Source organism: Papaver somniferum, unplaced genomic scaffold, assembly GCF_003573695.1.
Source record: "Papaver somniferum cultivar HN1 unplaced genomic scaffold, ASM357369v1 unplaced-scaffold_133, whole genome shotgun sequence".
Taxonomy (NCBI): domain Eukaryota; kingdom Viridiplantae; phylum Streptophyta; class Magnoliopsida; order Ranunculales; family Papaveraceae; genus Papaver; species Papaver somniferum.
The window spans coordinates 13,790,801-13,809,431 of record NW_020622492.1 but is presented as its reverse complement, the minus strand read 5'-3'; positions in this window follow the sequence as shown (position 1 = coordinate 13,809,431).

Sequence of the window (18,631 nt, the reverse complement as noted above, 5' to 3'; positions counted from 1 at the left end):
ATTGTATACGTCGTGCGATTGCGGTTATTACATATAGGCATCTCCGGATCCTATCCATTTTTGGCGCCTCTGTCGGGGAGCGGTTGTGGAATATTGTAATTAGTATTTTTGATTTTGTAAATAGTTAGGATTTTATTTTATTTTTGTACAGTATTTTTATTTTGTTTTGGATTTCTTTTTCCTTTTGACTCTTTTTGTGTTTTAGAATTTTATTTCAGCTACCTTTTTGAGGATGATGAATTCTTTGCACGAGATATCATCTAAGATGACACTTGCAGAATATAAGCGTAGAAGTTCACATTCTCAGGAGACGTCTTCTGATATGACGCTTGGGGAATATATGCATAGGAAACAGTGTGGACTTTTTTCTCCACATATGATAAGTGAAGAATCACCTTTAACGATATATGAGAAGTATTACAAACATACACCCCTCAGTTTGGAGCAAAGGTTGAGAATTCTAGCATGCCAAGAGTTATATGCAGATGATGATTTAGAGGAACCTGTTTATACAGAAGATACTATTGTTGAGTCTAACGACTTAAAGACAGTAGACATTCATAATGAGGTACCTTCTAGTCATTTGAATAGTGAGATTCCTATAAATCACTTAGTCGATGAGTCGATTATTCATGATATTGATGCTCCATTGAGCTCATGTGTTGCTGACCCATCTTGTGATCTCCAAATTGCTGATATGAATGTTGAACAAATTGATACTGGTACTGTTGATTTTGAACCAATCTCAGTTTGTTTAGCCCATTTTGCAGACTTTGAAGACCCCATGCTTATTGACATTGTCAATGCATTGCGGTCTCCAATAAATAATATAGGAAACTCAGCAACAGAAGTTATTTCCTCGGATTTAGAACCAGATTTAGAGTGTACAACGACTGTTGAATTCTCTATACAATCTTTACTCATTATATGTGATCCATATTTACTCCAGATAACCACATATGATGAGGAAAGTTCAAATTGTATTCTGAATAAGACTGAATTCAGTTTTGGCTCTCCGGGTACTAATCAATATTATTGTTGCAGGGTCATCTTTTCAGCTAAACTGATTTGTTGGATTGATCCCCAACTTTTCAGACTTTATATATATGCTTTGCAGTTTACTTTGGTGTATCATCACCTTGTTTGGGAGAGAAGATACACAAAGATTATGCTTTATGGGAGTCCACCTATACGATTTCGCTTTATGGGAGTCAACCCATCAGATTTTTTTTCTTTCCTCTATCTTTTATTTGTTTGCTTGAGTTTCCCATCTTAATTTCTACGTTAGATGAGTCAATTACATTGAGGACAACGTAATCTTTAAGTGTGAGGGAGTGGCATTTTCGTTAGGCTTTAAATAAATAAATAAATAATAATTATGACCAGCTGTGTAGCGGGTCTAAGAAAAAAAGTATTGTTAGGTTTATGACCAGCTGTGTAGCGGGTCTAAAAAAAATTATAATAAAAAAATAATCCTAAGTGGCATTTTCGTTAGATTTTAAATAAATAAATAAATAAAAATTATGACCAGCTGTGTAGCGGGTCTAAGAAAAAAAGTATTGTTATGTTTATGACCAGCTGTGTAGCGGGTCTAAAAAAATTATAATAAAAAAAATCCTATGATCAGCTGTTTAGCGGGTCTTAAAACAAAAATTGACAGATCGATCTCGCTGTTTAGCAGACATCTTTCCGTCTAGCTGTTTAGCAGACGTCTCTTAGTATTCATCTGTGTAGCGGATATTTCTTTGTTTTGCTCGAGGACTAGCAAAATATAAGTGTGGGGTGTTGATCAGCACCTATGTGCTACATTTTAGACCCATATTTATATTAGCTATGCCTCGTTATTCTGCTAATAATACTATTTTAAATCATTTACAGGAAATACGAGCAATTCTTAGCACCCAAAAATAAACAACTATATTAGAGGCTAATTAACATTTGCGACACACACCACCAAAATGAGAAGGAGCTTAATAGGATTTGGCTGCCAAGTTAAAAGCCAGTGGCACCACTAAGCCACCGCACTTTCTCCTGTGACGCCAGCACATTATGTGTTCATTAATTAGTGACTAGTACGTGGACTCCATTGCTAGTTAAAATGGGAACTAAAGAGGGACAAAGTGGTTGATGTGTTTATTTCTCCCTAACCACATTTCTTTCGTGGTTACCAAACAGCACCTACTCTACTCTTTACCGAACAGAGAAGCTCAAGCTATGCTGGAATTCAATCGAGAAAGCAGGTGAGGATGGTTTGTAAACGGAGGTGATGCACAGGGACAAAGTATGTGGTTGATCTTGTGTGTTTTGAATGGATGGTGTAAATTGAGCTGGCTAGAATTCCTGGTATGTATTCAAGGGAATGATGGGTGTAAGCTGAAGTTCTTGCATATGAAAGTATTTTTTTGGTTCGCCTGAGATGAACTCTGTACTGGTGCTGTGGATGCAAGCAAGAATAGAAGCTAGCCTGAATTTTGTGTGCCGTGAAAACAGCCAAAGAAGCTGCTGTCAGTGGTCACATTTGCAGAAGTTAATGGTCATGGGACGATGGATTGTTGAACAGTTGGAGTTGGTTGTTATAGAGCTTGGAAGTACATTGTTGTACAGCGACCGCAATGAGAATCATGGTCTTAATGTAGCCGAGATGAAGAAGAGCAGATGATGCTGTGAATCCCAGCCGACATTAATTGTAGCAGTGAAGCGTTATTGCAGACGAAGACATTTGCTTTGAACTGAGGTTGAATGCTGCTGTCAAGGATGATCGAGTGTGTTGGTTGGATTTGATGGAGATTATGCCCTAGCCTTATGCTCAGCCGCTCAGGGAAGAACGAATCAGTAGGAGTTAATGTGACCGAGATTTTAAGGATAAGAAGAAGATAGAGTCCGTGCTGGAGTTGGACGAACAGAAAACAGAAAGGGAGTTGGACTTTAGAAAGGCCTGAATTGATTTCGGTGATGGAGCTTGGGCCTTAGTATTTTCTAGGTCCGAAATGGATTCGAGGTCTTGACCTATATTTTGGGTTTCTGGGAGGAACAGACGAGGAGGCCGGCTTGAGAGCCGTTCACACATAGCAGAAAAGAGGAGATTGTTGTTTCGCTGTGGAGTTTTTGCGGCTAAGAACAGCATAACAAAGAGGAGGAGACGGCTATCCCTTGGGTTTAATCTCTCTATCTTGTCTCAATTATTTTGATGCTTTTTGAAAAAAACATGTTTACCTAAACTTTGTGATTAGGGTTTTCGGTAGAAACCACTTTGAACATAAGAACAATTTGATTTGAAATATTTATGTTTTGGAAGCTATTATGATTTGAATAAATTAATTCTTGATATTGTTTATTGATTTAATTGAAATATGAGTTGTTGCTTCACCGGTTTCATATAACCTTGGTGCCTAGTTGTTAGTTTTATAAATATGTTTGTCTTATTATTTGGTGATCCATGTTTGGTTAATTACTTTGATGGGTTATGCTTAGAAAAGTCATATAGAATTTGTGAACCTAAACTTGGTTTCGTATAATTTTCTCGCTGATGCAATTTGATGGTTCATGCTTGCATTTAGTCTTTTGATGTGCCATGCTTAGGGTATACCGGTGATATTTGCGGCTCTAAAACATATAATAGGTGATGTCGATGGAACAAACGATAAATAAATATTCATGAGTTATGTATCATTTCAGTAATTGAATAAAAGTTGTGGTGGATACGATAAACCCTGGTTACCTACTTTTCTGTTGAATTAATTTTATTTGTTTGATTCATTTTCTTTGTTTCTATAATTCCAAAAATCCAAAAACATCATCTCTGGTTAATTGATTGAGAATATTGATTACAGTATTTCCATCGCTCCTCGTGGGAACGACCCATACTTATCGTTATCTACATTGTAGACGTCGTGCGATTGCGGTTATTACATATAGGCATCTCCGGATCCTATCAATTTCCAATTTCCAATTTCCAATTTCTTTTTTCAACCTGATCTCAAGATGGTAGAACTCAGGTCTGGATCAGAACCAAATCCTGAGAACGCTAGCGCTGAAATCATCCCCGGTATGCACCACCGTGCAACACAGAAGAGAAAACAAAAGAAGAAATACGGAGATACGTACCTGGAATATGCTCGCCTGCTTTATTGATACTTCTTTGCCGTTAGCTCCAAGGCGCGGGAATAAAACTGATGATACGGGATAAAGAAGATGGGTAGCACCTTTTATATGCACGACGGTTTTGGGAGTTCGAATGGAGGAAGGTTTCCTATTTTTGGTTACACATGGTGTGGACGGGGAAAATGAGTCGCTGATTTTTTAGGGGAGTGAAGAGACGAGCGTGTTGTAGAGACTCCTCAACCGAGCAAACTGTTCAACCTCACACAGATGCACTGCAAAGGGAGTGCTTAGATTCGAGAGATCAATCTGTAGGACTCCGTCCTAAACCAAGTCAATGGTCGTTACAGAGTCAATTCGGTCGCAAAGAGGGAGATGGGTTGATCTGTAGGAGGGAAGCTGAGAATTGTGTGATGAATTCTTGAGAGTAGGTTCTCCATAGACAGTTGATAGCTAGTGACCAATTGTTATCTGTTGTTTTTAATCATGGATTCAGAGACTTATTTATATTGTCAGAGTTGTGTACACCTTGATCCCTGTAAGTATGACGGTTTCTTGAGTGAAAGAGTGGGAAAGTGGGATATCGTGGTACAACCAGTTCCAGGTCGGGCGGAGGCTGGGTTGATCATTTACCCACTACTTTTCTAACTCCTCCAACCGTTGACACGACTTAGTCACATTTCTCGTTGTGGATGTATCCACGTGTTGTAGGCCGCCATACCAAAACCCTAGTTGTTATCCCCCAATTTGACGTGATTGATGTCTCACGAATCGTGGAGTCTGAATGACAGACGTGTATTGATTAGTCAGTTGTTGACTGATTAGACAGTGAGTCTAGGTTTTGTTGAATCGAGCATAAGTGGTGAATGCTCAGCGATTCATGGATCGAACATGTAATTCTCTGAAATGGTGTCAGTATTGTAGATTCAGTGATGAATTACTGACCAGCGAGAGCAAGTATCGCTCGATTCGACGAATTACTGAATATTGAGAATTTGACGAGCAACTGAGCAAGTATTGCTCAATTCGACAAAATACTGAATGTTGATAATTTATCGTGCAATCGAGCAAGTATGCTCAATTCGACAAATTACTGATAATTCACTAAATATTGATAGCTGGATCAATATTTGAGCAATGGAGCAAGTATGCTCAATTCGACGAAATATTTATTGGTGACGTGACCCAATAAAATATTAAAATATTGGTAGATTACTAAATATTATATGATTAGTTCAGACGTTGGTTGCTGAATCAATATAAATTCATTAGTTCTTGAATCTTGCTCAGAATGATGATTCGTAGAACATTTATTCGAAACCCAAATTTCATATCATAGTTGATGACTCACTGAAAATAGGTCATGAGTGATAGAGGGACGGACCACATGGGATGATGGGCGTCCATGTGGTGGCCAATGCTCGAGTGAGCATGCACCAGAGTTCTCAGTTTGAGGATTGGTGAAAGAATGATGATTAAATGTCGGTTTCATCATTACTGAAATATTGTTGGGTTCAGAATTAGGTGATAAAACCTAGGTATGAAGGATGGGGGACCAACCAAGAGAGCATGAGACCAGCTCTTGGTGGTCACGAGACCAGTTGTTGGCCGTTTGAGCAATCCCCAGGTTGGTTGGAGAGAGCTAGGGCCCAATATGAGCAATTGAGCAAATTAGGTCAGAATTCTGAAAACGTGTGGGACCGGCTTTGTGCAATCCCTAAGGATGACTCTGGTCGGTCATGAAAGCATGCACGCTTTTCCGTGGTGCCCGTGTCTCCGTACTGAAAGTTTCAGTATTTTCTGATGTGCGTTCGAGCAACATTGTGAATTATCAGAAGAGTTTCATCTTGATTGAAATTCTTTATTTTTGTCAGAATGAGCATGTATGCTCAATTGATCAATATTTTGTAAATATTAAAATAAGTGTATTTTAACATTTAAAATTGTTGTGGGAGGTTAGCCGGTCGTGTGACTATGTTGGCTTTTTGTTTTTCATGATTTGAGCAAAATTTGAGAAGTTATGACGAAATCATGACTTTTGCTCAAACCAAGGAGTTTCATGAATCGAGGAAAATAATAATTATAAAAGACTAGGGATTGCAAGGTCTGGGACCGTCCACAGCTAGGTCGTAGCCGGTCGGCTATGTTGCCCGGTCCCGCACACCTTTTCTTATTTTATAATATTATTTTTCATGAATCTGTGAAGTTATAGAGAATCCATGAGTTTTGTTGAAATGGAGGAGTTTCATGAGATTAGGGAATAATAATTATAAAAAGCCAGGGATTGTGAGGTGTGGGATCGGCCATGGCTCGGGCATGGCCGGCCGACTAGGTTTCCTGGTCCCCCACACCTTTCCCTACTTTATAATAATATTTTCATGAATCCATAAAGTTATGAGGAATTCATGAGTTTTGCACAAACAAGGAAAGTTGCTAAATTCAAGGAGTTTTTCATGAGTTCATGAAAATAACAAAATAGGGCAAAACAATGGAAGAGGCATGGGACCGGCCACGGCCAGGGCATGACCGGCCGACCGGTGGGCCCGGTCCCCTGCGCGCCTCATATTATTTTATTATTATTTGTTGTTTTCTCCTGTTTTGCGTAGGATTCCTCATCTGTCCATATTTTTGGATGCTTGTTTGTGCATCCGGGTGCTCAGTCGTGCATCATTGTCGAGTACACTTGCACCATTTTTTGTGGGGATTACTCAGTGATGGTCCAGATACACGGTTGTTGAGTATTTATTACTTGTTTATGAAATTCGGTGGAGAATAATTCATAAAACTGAGCAATAAAGTGAGCAGTCATTTATTATCAGTCCATAGAATCAGCTGTGGATTTGACCATGGATTCGGAATAATAAAATGATAATTTTATTACCATCTCATGGAATCGTGGATTTGACCATGGATTCGGAATAATAAAATGATAATTTGACCATGAAATCGGAGTAATAAGATAGGTGGTGAGATTACCATTTCATGAGATCAGCCGTGGATTCGACCATGAAATCGGAGTAATATCTATTACCATTTCATGAGATCAACAGTGGATTCGATCATGAAATCAGAGTAATACATTTATCTATTACCATCCCATAGAACTAGTCGTTACTTTGACCATGGAATAGGAGCAATAAGATAAGATAGATTATCTTCTAGGAATTCAGTGGTGAATATGACGTAGAATTTAATCTCTTGCGTATAGTCAGTGAATCGGCGAGTGTTGCCAATGTCCCGAAGACGTTTTGCCCTCTCAACATTTCATGTATGGAGGACCACCTGAGTCTATACACAAATACTCTACATAGTCAGGGAACAGTGAGTGTCACCGGCCTCCTGAAGGCGTTATTGCTCTCAATCTTACGGAGAACCGCCCGATCGTTCTTCTATGTAGAGGGGAATTCCTATATGTAGTCAAGGAACAGTGAGTGTCACCGACATCCTGAAGACGTTAAGCTCTCAATCTTACGGATAACTTCCCAATTACGTTATTATACATAGAGGCTATGATGAAATGCCCGGTGTCGAACGCTCCGGAGAGGCCTTTCTAGCGACATATGCATCATACTTCGTAAAACACTAATCGTCACATGGATCCCTGAAGCCGTGTCAGAAACATGCAATATCATGATTTTACGGTTTGGACCTTTGTTGAAAATCCACCATCAACATTAAGTCCCCTGCTTAGTGAGGGACAATCATGTTCCGAAGTAAGCAGTAGATGGTGATTTTCAGTCGACAAGAGATAAGTGGTTGAACTCAGTCTATAAAGGCATTCTTAGAATCTCCAATTTACTCCAATGACACCATATGCGAGCAAATGTTCGGGTGGAGACCCTGGTAATGTGATAGAGAGTCATCACGTGAGCACGAAGAGATGAGGCACTGCTGATTTGAGCGACCAAAGGTCTAGTTTTGGTCGGTTTAGCGTTTGCGGGCCCGAGCCCAAAAAAGAAATCTTTGTTTTAGGAACAGACATTTGTTCGTTTGTTAGTTTAAGAAACAAACAAAATAGAACTGAGTCTAATGATAAAGATTTTGTCTATGCGCTTTCATGGAAGCCAAAATTTTATTTTTAAATATGTGAGATTTCCAACAGGGAATAAAATCTCGTTTCAAAGGTGGATGCTCGCGAGAGGGAGCAAAATATATACATATATTTTCAAAGTTACGTGAGTTTCACGTTAAAATATGTATTTTATAAAATCAATGTTTTGATTTTGAACAACTGTTGAAAATAGACAATTATTCATGGTGAAATAATGTCTGTATGTGAGTTTTCACAATTGTAGAATGGACGTCTGTCCAATTTTTGAAAAACCGGTGAATGTTCACACAGTGAAAACTTATGTGAAATTAATTTTTTGATTTTCAACAGTTGCTAGAAGTAAACAATATTTGATGAAATACTGTTTGCATAGATTTTGTGATCTGGTAGTGTATGCACAAAACCAATGAGTGTTCACTCGATGGGAGTTGCTCACATGGTGAAAATAATGTGAACTGTTCACATGATGGAAGTTTCATGATTTTTTCACAGTTTTATAAAAATCTTGTTATGGTTTTGAATAACGAATTTTGTTCGTCTTTGCAGGTTTGAAGGAGTGAAAAAATTCTCGAGATTGTAATCACTACAGCTAGTGAAATTGTAAATAGATAAGAGTTGGATGGTTACCATTTTTTAGACGCTGTTGTGAGCACCTTTATTCCATGATTCATTGTTTTGTCGAATCCTGCGCTTTGTATGAACGATGTGATGAAGTAGCCACTTTGCAAGAATGACTGACTCCCATGATGATACTCCCAAGGATGGAGTTTCCAGAGATGACATCTCTACGGATGCAACTTTAAGAAATGGTACTTTTGGAACCTTTGAGTGATGGTGAGAGATCATTCATACTGGGTTGTACTTCTGATTATTTCATTAGCTTAACACAAGATGATCGTATAGTGAGATCCTGGATCAATGTAGACTCCATGGAAATGGAAGAAAGTCTACGGGAGCGGAGAACCCAGAAGTAAGGACTACAGGATGTTAGCAAATGACGTGCAGTCCCCAGCCGTTTCTTTGGTGAGTTGTTAGCGCTCCTTGTGTCATGAGTTTTCCCTACCCGTGCAATTAGGATCACGAGACCAAAGTTTGTTATTTCTTTTCAGACTTTTTGTCCATCGATTGACGGCCTCCAACTTTTTCCCGGGCAAACAATCCAGCACTGATGAAGAAGTCGATGTAAGCATCTCTTTCGTGCAGGCGATCGTGGCATCTCCTTGAATGAAATAATAATTATTGTTGATGAATCCAGGAAGAAATCATTATAGATAAGCATCATGTTGTTGAAGCGCACTCTTCTTTGGGGCATGGGAATATGGAGAATTCCCGAAATCCCTAACCGAATGGAGATAACGGCGTTGTCAATGGAGATTCCGGCATTGTCGAGCCTTCAAATGATTTAGAGACTCCCTTAGTAAGTATATCTCCTGTAATATCTTCATAGAAGTATGAATTGCTGATTTGTGAATAAATGAATGGGAATCCACGTGAGTATACTAGTAATTTTGTCGAAATACGTCACCAGACAATTTCAGACTTCCGCCTTTTAATAGAAATGATGTAGAATCTTCGTCCGAAGTCGGATTTTCGCGGGCTGCATATGTATCTTCGTGCCCAGAAAATTTCCAAGCTTTATCAAATAATCTTTTTGAGTTTTGAGCATGTTTAGGGCCTGAAAAGGGCGAAACAGTAAACTTCCAGGAGACTTTCAGAACTTTTTCAGATTTTGTGTTGTCCAATATTTTTGCCACATCTCCTTGCTTGTTTCTTCAATTTTTTTGAATTTTGGATATGTTATATAGGACATCCGTACGAAGATAATGGTATATGACCCATCCGTATATTCTTCACCAATTTCTCCCAGATCGTCGCTTTGCACATGACAGTGTAAAATCATCTCAGACGAGCTTGCTGTAAAACACTCATGTTCTGTCTTTAGACCATTCTCTTGTGTCTTGAATGGTTGGTGAAGGATTTTAATGTCATTGATTCATTTGGGATCAGGACCCCTTGATTGATACATGAGTGTGGTGCTTGCATTATCATCTTGTTTCTGTTAGTCGCAGAAACATCACTTCTGAAACCCTGGTCATGGGACCATAACTGAGGTTGCTCTCGAGAGGGGGTGATGTAATGACCATGGTTTCATGTCCCGGTGGTAGAATTCCTTTTATGATAAATGATCAGCACTTGAGAGTCTGGTGCCACGGGTCTTGGACTGTGAAACTAATCGCCATGATCAGTGGACCGTCAGTCCCCAATATTTTGTCAAATCTCTCCTTTTCGTTTTCCTTTCTTCTGGCAAGACCTAGATAGAGGACCCAGGTAGAGAAATTGATGTAAAGACCTATATGGTCAGATTTGGAGATACCTTGATGAAGGACTTAGTGGGAAGACGTGGTGGACACCGATCGACTGTGGAAGTTATGAATCTCGTCTAAGAATTGCTGCTTGCATGTTGTATGCTCTGGAAACTGTAGGAACCTCATACGACGTCGCTTGACCCCAAATTTTGAAGGTAAGAGACTGAGTTATCACATGAGAAAAGAATCACTCAATTTGGAGTTGCAGAAGTCGGCCAACGAAGCGCGCACATTTGTAATTTGTAATCCCGTACAAAATTTTCAGATTTCGTAGACCTGACGGTAAAGGCCATGTCTTTCAGCTCGTATGTCCGATTGATGCGCCCTTTTGGTATGTTGTAGAAGAGACATAGATGAATATCTTTAGTCGAGGAAGTATTGTCCCATTCCCCACCCATTGGTACGTTTTTGTAAACCCATGGCCTGAAGTGTGTTGTATCTCATTTGTAGAAGTGATGAAAACATCTTGTAGAAGACTTTGGTTTATGCCCGTCTGTCGTGTAAGCTTTGGGAAGACGTTCATTTTACCATGTTTTAAGGTATAAACATCTTGATATGAATCATTAGAGCTTGAATAAGTACGATCCATAGAGTAACGCTTCAGAGAATGGATAGTTGATGAAGCCGGATGTTGCGTCTGAGGCTGATGAGACCACAGTTGAATTTTCTACAGAAATTCTTGTTGATACTGAGACCATGAAAGAAGTTCCTCCACACGTCCTTTTTTATGCCGATACTATGGTTGGAGTTGCTCTAAAAACCGAAAATGATAGTCTTTGCTCTTCCATCCAGTGACCCTTTACATGCACGAACCAATTGGTGAATTGAGCATTCCTTAGATGAAGGTGTACTAGGATTTCAAACCAAATTCTGAATATGACTTCACTGCGAAGTGGTTTCGTCAGTGAATCAATGTTGTTGTGGCTGATAACAGCGGCAGTCTCCATTCTGGATATGATTGGTGAAGAGAGGAAGTTCCCCAGTCGTGCAGGGGCTTGTGATGTAGAGAGGTTCTGTTTGACGACGTTTCATGGAATCACTTCAGGTTGCGATGACTTGTTATGTGGATAACATTTATTGAAATATATTGAATTGATATTTCCAATAAAATCAAGTCCCCAGTGCATCCCTTGTTCACTTAGCAGAGTTGAAGGAGTTTGTAGCATCCATTGATGAATGATGTTGCATCTGCTTCAGAAGTATTATCATGGGATAATGAAGACTTATCGATTTTAATTCAACTACACTTTGATCGTGTTGGTATTGAACCAGTGTGTCATTGTCGAGATGTTGTGCTGAAGCTAGAGGCGTTATTATCGAAGGTGTACTCTTTAATTGGGAGTACAATTCGAAGGATTCTTATGTGCTTGAGCGCTGAAGCGTCGAATGTCTTATGCTTGATCGTCTCGGCTCCGTGTATCTTCTGTTGATTCATTATTCCGCTGCGAGGGATGCAACACTTGTGCAGACATCAGATATTTCTGATTTTGTGGCACTCGTGGACATTCCTGCAAGTCTATGGAGAAATTCCCAAAGTGTTCTTTTCCATGCTTCCGTCATCTCTCAGTGGTGAATGTCACGGTGAGATGCTCGATTCGAAGAGGTGTCAGGTTCAAACACTTGGTGAAATATTACTGGAGTGAGATTACTCACTCATAGAGTCTTGTAATATAAGAGATGCTAGATGAATTGAATCCCCATGCTAGAATAAAATTTGAGAGAATGAAAGACATAGACATGGAAGGAATGAGACTTGCCTGAATGCGAATCCTCTTGATGAATTTCTATATATCTTTTGCAGGTTATTATTTTAACCTCGTTAGAGTTCGAATTTCCTCCAAGTGCTCTGATGATGGAACATCCGCCAAATCTTCTGGATCAGAACTTTCTTTGTTGGAGAGATGTGCAACAAAAGACGATTTGTTTGTAGTCATGTTTTCAGCACGGGGCCATGCTATCACGTCATATCTTGGATTTTCCTGATTATGTGAAACTTGTTATATGTTCATGTTGAACGTATTTTCTTCTTGAGAGTGATGTAGACATAAGCATCTTTGAGCGCTCCTTCATGGTCTCTGATTGAGATGGGTGCATGAGTAGCTTCTTGTTGACTGATGCCTGTGACTCTAAGGGATTTCAGTGGAATGATGTCGATGACGGTGTCAGCATCGATCAAAATTCTTTCGAACTCATTTCCTCTTGTGGGAAGTAGTCCCCAGTCATGCATCTCCTTGTCTGTGAATGAAGGTTCAAGAAGTATTTCCGAGATGGACGGACGTCTGACACAATATAATTTGGTGCTTTGAACATATCTTTCCCCTGGGATTATTCATTTCTTCTTCAGATGGTTATCTCCTGATGAATATCAATTTGGTTGCACCATATTGAATCCAGACTTCCGGTAACTCGATCACTTCTTCATTGAGAAGAGAGAAGTTTGAATCTGTCTGATCATTTCCTCGTTTGTTGACGCATGGTTGAGGTTTGTGCATTCAGGATTGGTTATCCTTTCTTTGAGCTTCCGAAGGATCCTGAGAGATTGGAGAAGTATGCTTCTGCTGTGGTGCTTCGGATTTCCTTTGCTTCCTTCAGCAACAACGTTCATGGAAGGTTGGTGGTTGTATTGTCTGTTGAAGCGACGCTGAGTATCACGAGGTTCTCAGTCTAGGTCTTTCTCTTTCAGTAAAGCATGCGCGATAGTTTTTGATCGCTTGCTTGCTTCATGAAGTTCTGAAAAAGTTTGGAGTCGCAGATTCTCCGGCAAGGCTCTGTATACAGGGATCATCCCGTTGATGCACAAGTCCACCAGTTGTTGTTCGGTGACATTCAGATCATGGAAATCCAAGGCTTGAACCCCGAACCTCTTCACATATTCGTTCGGGTATTCAGTGTTCTTCTGAGTCATCCTTCCTACTCAGAAAGAGTAATCTTCTCTGAGACGAAGAAGTATTTCCGGTATAAGGAATTGACCATTTCTCCCCAACTTGTGATGCTTCCTGGTGCAATGTTATTGTACCATGTGTACGCTCGGCCCGTCAAAGATTTTGAAAATTCTTTCAAACGGACGACATGGTTGTGCTCATGTTCGTCTAGCGCTTCTAGGAACCGAGTGACATGTTCTCGAGCGTTCCCTGTTCCGTTGTACAACGTGAATGTTGGAGAAGTGTATCCTTTTGGGAGAGGGATCTTTTGTGTAGCAGCACAGTACGGAGGTTGATGACGGTGGACAGATGGTGTCTTGTCTTTTCCTCGATCCTCCATGAAGCGTTCCAGGTCCTCGCGATTGATGAATCCTGCAGGTTCCTTTGTTGGTGGGTTATCTACAGCCTTGTGAAATTCATCATCGTCTACTACATGGATTGGAATGACTTCAGGATCAGCAGTCGAGGATGTCTCTTTGGCCTTTCCCTTCTCTTGGGTTTTCTCTGACATCTTGTTAGTGAGAGTTTTAAGATAATTGCATAACTTTTTCTATGTTGCAGCCATGTCAATCTTATTTTTGGCAAGAGTCTCTTGCACATTCAAAAGATTACCTATGGTAGGCGGATTTTCTCTGATTTCCTCGGGAGACCGGTCGAAGATAGGATGGTTTCCGACGTTGGTTTGAGGAGGAGTAGTATCAACAGCACCGGTGTTGGAAGCAGAAGTAGTTTCTGGAGTACCACCGTCGTTGCTAGTGCTAGCGTTGTTTGTGTTAGGATTTGTAACTGAACCTGACCTAAGATAAACCATTTTGTGAAAATGTGAAATTGAAACTGGGAGATTAATCTCCCACTATGGTCGCCAATTTGTAGATGGGGAAAAACGGTTCGCTGATTTTCTAGGGAAGTGAAGAGACGAGCGTGTTGTCGAGACTCCTCAACCGAGCAAACTGTTCAACCTCACACAGATGCACTGCAAAGGGAGTGCTTAGATTGGAGAGATCAATCTGTAGGACTTTGGCCTAAACCAAGTCAATGGTCGTTCCAGAATCAATTCGGTCGCAAAGAGGGAGATGAGTTGATATGTAGGAGGGAAGCTGAGAATTGTGTGGCATCAGTGATGATCAAGGATTGTGGATGTGTTGAAGGTTTCTGCAATAATTGGTGAACTGTTGAGTTCGAATAAGTTCTGATGGATTGATGAATTCTTGAGAGTAGCTTTCTCGAGGAATTCTGCATAGACAGTTGATAGCTAGTGATCAATCATTGTCTGTTGTTTTTAATCATGGATTCAGAGACTTATTTATATTGTCAGAGTTGTGAACACCTTGATCCCTGTAAGTGTGACGGTTTCTTGAGTGAAAGAGTGGGAAAGTGGGAGATCGTGGTACAACCAGTTCCAGGTCGTGAGGAGACTGGGGTGATCGTTTACCCACTACTTTGCTAACTCCTCCAACCGTTGACACGACTTACTCACATTTCTCGTTGTGGATGAATCCACGTGTTGTAGGCCGCGAGACCAAAACCCTAGTTGTTATCCCCCAATTTGACGTGATTGATGTCTCACGAATCGTGGAGTCTGAATGACAGACGTATATTGATTAGTCAGTTGCTGACTGATTAGACAGTGAGTCTAGGTTTTGTTGAATCGAGCATAAGTGGTGAATGCTCAGCGATTCATGGATCGAACATGTAATTCTCTGAAATGGTGTCAGTATTGTAGATTCAGTGATGAATTACTGACCAGCGAGAGCAAGTATCGCTCGGTTCGACGAATTACTGAATATTGAGAATTTGACGAGCAACTGAGCAAGTATTGCTCAATTCGACAAAATACTGAATGTTGATAATTTATCGTGCAATCGAGCAAGTATGCTCAATTCGACAAATTACTGATAATTCACTAAATATTGATAGCTGGATCAATATTTGAGCAATTGAGCAAGTATGCTCAATCGACGAAATATTTATTGGTGACGTGACCCAATAAAATATTAAAATATTGGTAGATTACCAAATATTATATGATTAATTCAGATGTTGGTTGCTGAATCAATATAAATTCATTAGTTCTTGAATCTTGCTCAGAATGATGATTCCTAGAACATTTATTCGAAACCCTAATTTCAGATCATAGTTGATGAATCGCTGAAAATAGGTCATGAGTGATAGAGGGAACGACCACATGGGATAATGGGCGTCCATGTGGTGGCCATTGCTCAAGTGAGCATGCACTGGAGTTCTCAGTTTGAGGATTGGTGAAAGAATGATGATTAAATGCCGGTTTCATCATTACTGAAATCTTGCTGGGTTCAGCATTAGGTTATAAAACCTAGGTATGAAGGATGGGGGACCGACCAAGAGAGCATGGGACCGACTCTTGGTGGTCACGAGACCAGTTGTTGGCCGTTTGAGCAATCCCCAGGTTGGTTGGAGAGAGTTTGGGACCAATATGAGCAATTGAGAAAATTAGGTCAGAATTATGAAAATGTGTGGGACCGGCTTTGTGCAATCCCTAAGGATGACTCTGGTCGGTCATGAAGGCATGCACGCTTTGCTGTGGTGCCCGTGTCTCTGTACTGAGAGTTTCAGTATTTTCTGATGTGCGTTCGAACAACATAGTAAATTTTCAGAAGAGTTTCATCTTGACTGAAATTCTTGACTTTTGTCAGAATGATCATGTATGCTCAATTGATCAATATTTTGTAAATATTAAAATAAGTGTATTTTAACATTTAGAATTGTCTGGGAGGCTAGCCGGTCGTGTGACTATGTTGGCTTTTGGTTTTTCATGATTCGAGCAAAATTTGAGAAGTTATGACGAAATCATGATTTTTTCTCAAACCAAGGAGTTCATGAATTGGGGAAAATAATAATTATAAAATACTAAGCATTGCAAGGTGTGGGACCGGCCACGGATAGGGCATGGCCGATCGGCTATGTTGCTCGGTCCCGCACACCTTTCCCTATTTTATAATATTATTTTTCATGAATCCGTGAAGTTATGGAGAATCCATGAGTTTTGTTTAAACAGAGGAGTTTCATGAGATTAAGGAATATTAATTATAAAAAGCTAGGGATTGTGAGGTGTGGGACCGGCCACGGCTCGGGCATGGCCAGCCGGTGATAGACACATTTTTGTGTCTAAATTGATCTCAATACTATATATTGTTGGCACTCGATTTCGTATTTATTATGGTGTTTTATGTGTTTGTAGGTATTTTGGGCAATAGACGTTTTTGGAGAAATCGGCTCGAAAAGTTGCTAAAGGCACCTCCGGAGGATACCTGCTAAAGGGACCCCATTTTGGATAAGGGGCATCCACTTTATAAGGGGCACCTATCTGTTATGGGCACCTCAGACTTTGCTAAAGGCACGCCATCTTCTCCGTTTGAATTTAGTAATTGGGGGGAAATTGTTTTCTTCTCGTGCGTCTTTTACTGGCAGAGTTGGCTTCGATTTCGGATGTGTCCGGGAGAGATTCAATCAAGCTTGTTTGCGTTGGACTATACTTGTCTAAGCAGGGCTGGTACAATGGATCTAACAGATTATAATGGGCTGGATAATCAGTTGTCGGTGCTAACAGGGAAAGAAGATACTCGGAATTTTGGACCTGCTTTGGACAAGGATTTAGCGAGATTTAAGGGGATTGTGGCTTGGATTCGGATTGGATTTGGTGTATTTGATCTAAACAGGAACGGTAATCCTTTTATATTCCATAAAATAAGGATAGAATTCTGTTTCACGTAGAACATAAGAGGTGGAGATATTGTCGGAGTTTGGGAGAGATCCTATTGAAGTTTTTCAAGGATTTGGGTTCTTATTTGGACTTGGTTTATTCTATTGGAGTATTTTACGGATTTGGATTGGTCTTGGATTGATGCGGAGAAACAGGGATGCTGAGAAGTTTGTTTCGAAGAAAACGAACAAGTTTCCATACTTATCTCACGTAAACAGGGCAAGAGAGAGTCTCGGGAGTTAAGTTATTTTTTTTTGGAAGTTGCGTACAACTTTGGAGAGTATACTTTCTCAGGATTCTATTCTATCGAGTTGGAAGATTTGTTAACAAAACAAAGACGCGGTGAAGAGCAGAAAAGGGAGGAAAATCCCGAGACTTTCGTGTGAAGTAAAAAAGACTTTCCTCGACGATTAAACGGGCTGTCATGTGTATATATATATATATATATATCTTGGGGGAGTCCCTAAAATGGGGAGGTCGTGAGTTTGGGGTCGATAGAATCGGAGCAGAGAAGCACAGGTGAAGTTGCAGGAATATTCACCTGCTGCTGGTGAAGAAGAGAAGCTGAAGAACATTGGACAGACGAGGACAGTCGCAGAGGCAGTCTTTTTCAAATAGCATAACAGAAGTATCGTTGTTCAACAATAATAGATAACATATATCATAATATTGTCATCTTTTCTCTGTAACAGTTCAACCCGTTGTAACAGCTGTTTGTAACACCGTTGCAGCGTTGCAAACTGTCTGCTTTATTAGTTTTCTCTTGTTTTTCACCTATTTGAGCTATGAACAACTATTTTGAGCACGTGAATAATATGAGGAGCTAAACCCCAACACTGCGATGACGGAGTAAGCCATATTTCATGCATGTGGTAATTATATTTAATTCTTTCATGACTTTTTGCAAGGATTATTAATTGTTATATGGTTTTTATTGAACGATTGTGATTTCAATTGATGGGTTATACTTAGGTTAAGTCTTTTGATATCCCATGCTTTAGATTTAAAGTCGTTGCTTTTCAAAAATCTACCTTGGCAAAGAAACAGAGTCAATATTCTATTTGAGCTATAATTGTCTAGAATAACTATATGAATCGCATGAATGGATTTATTGGTGGAATCCTGAGTCCCAGTCTCTCGTAGCATTAAGTGAAACCAAAATTAAGTCTGAAATCAAATCTTTACAAGTCTTTGAACGAACTTCTACTCATCACTTTCAAAACTACATCAATTTTTGACGCCGCTACCGATCGGCTATGTTGCTCGGTCCAGCACACCTTTCCCTATTTTATAATATTATTTTTCATGAATCCGTGAAGTTATGGAGAATCCATGAGTTTTGTTGAAACGGAGGAGTTTCATGAGATTAGGGAATAATAACTATAAAAAGCTAGGGATTGTGAGGTGTGGGACCGGCCACGGCTCGGGCATGGCCGGCCGGCTAGGTTGCCCGGTT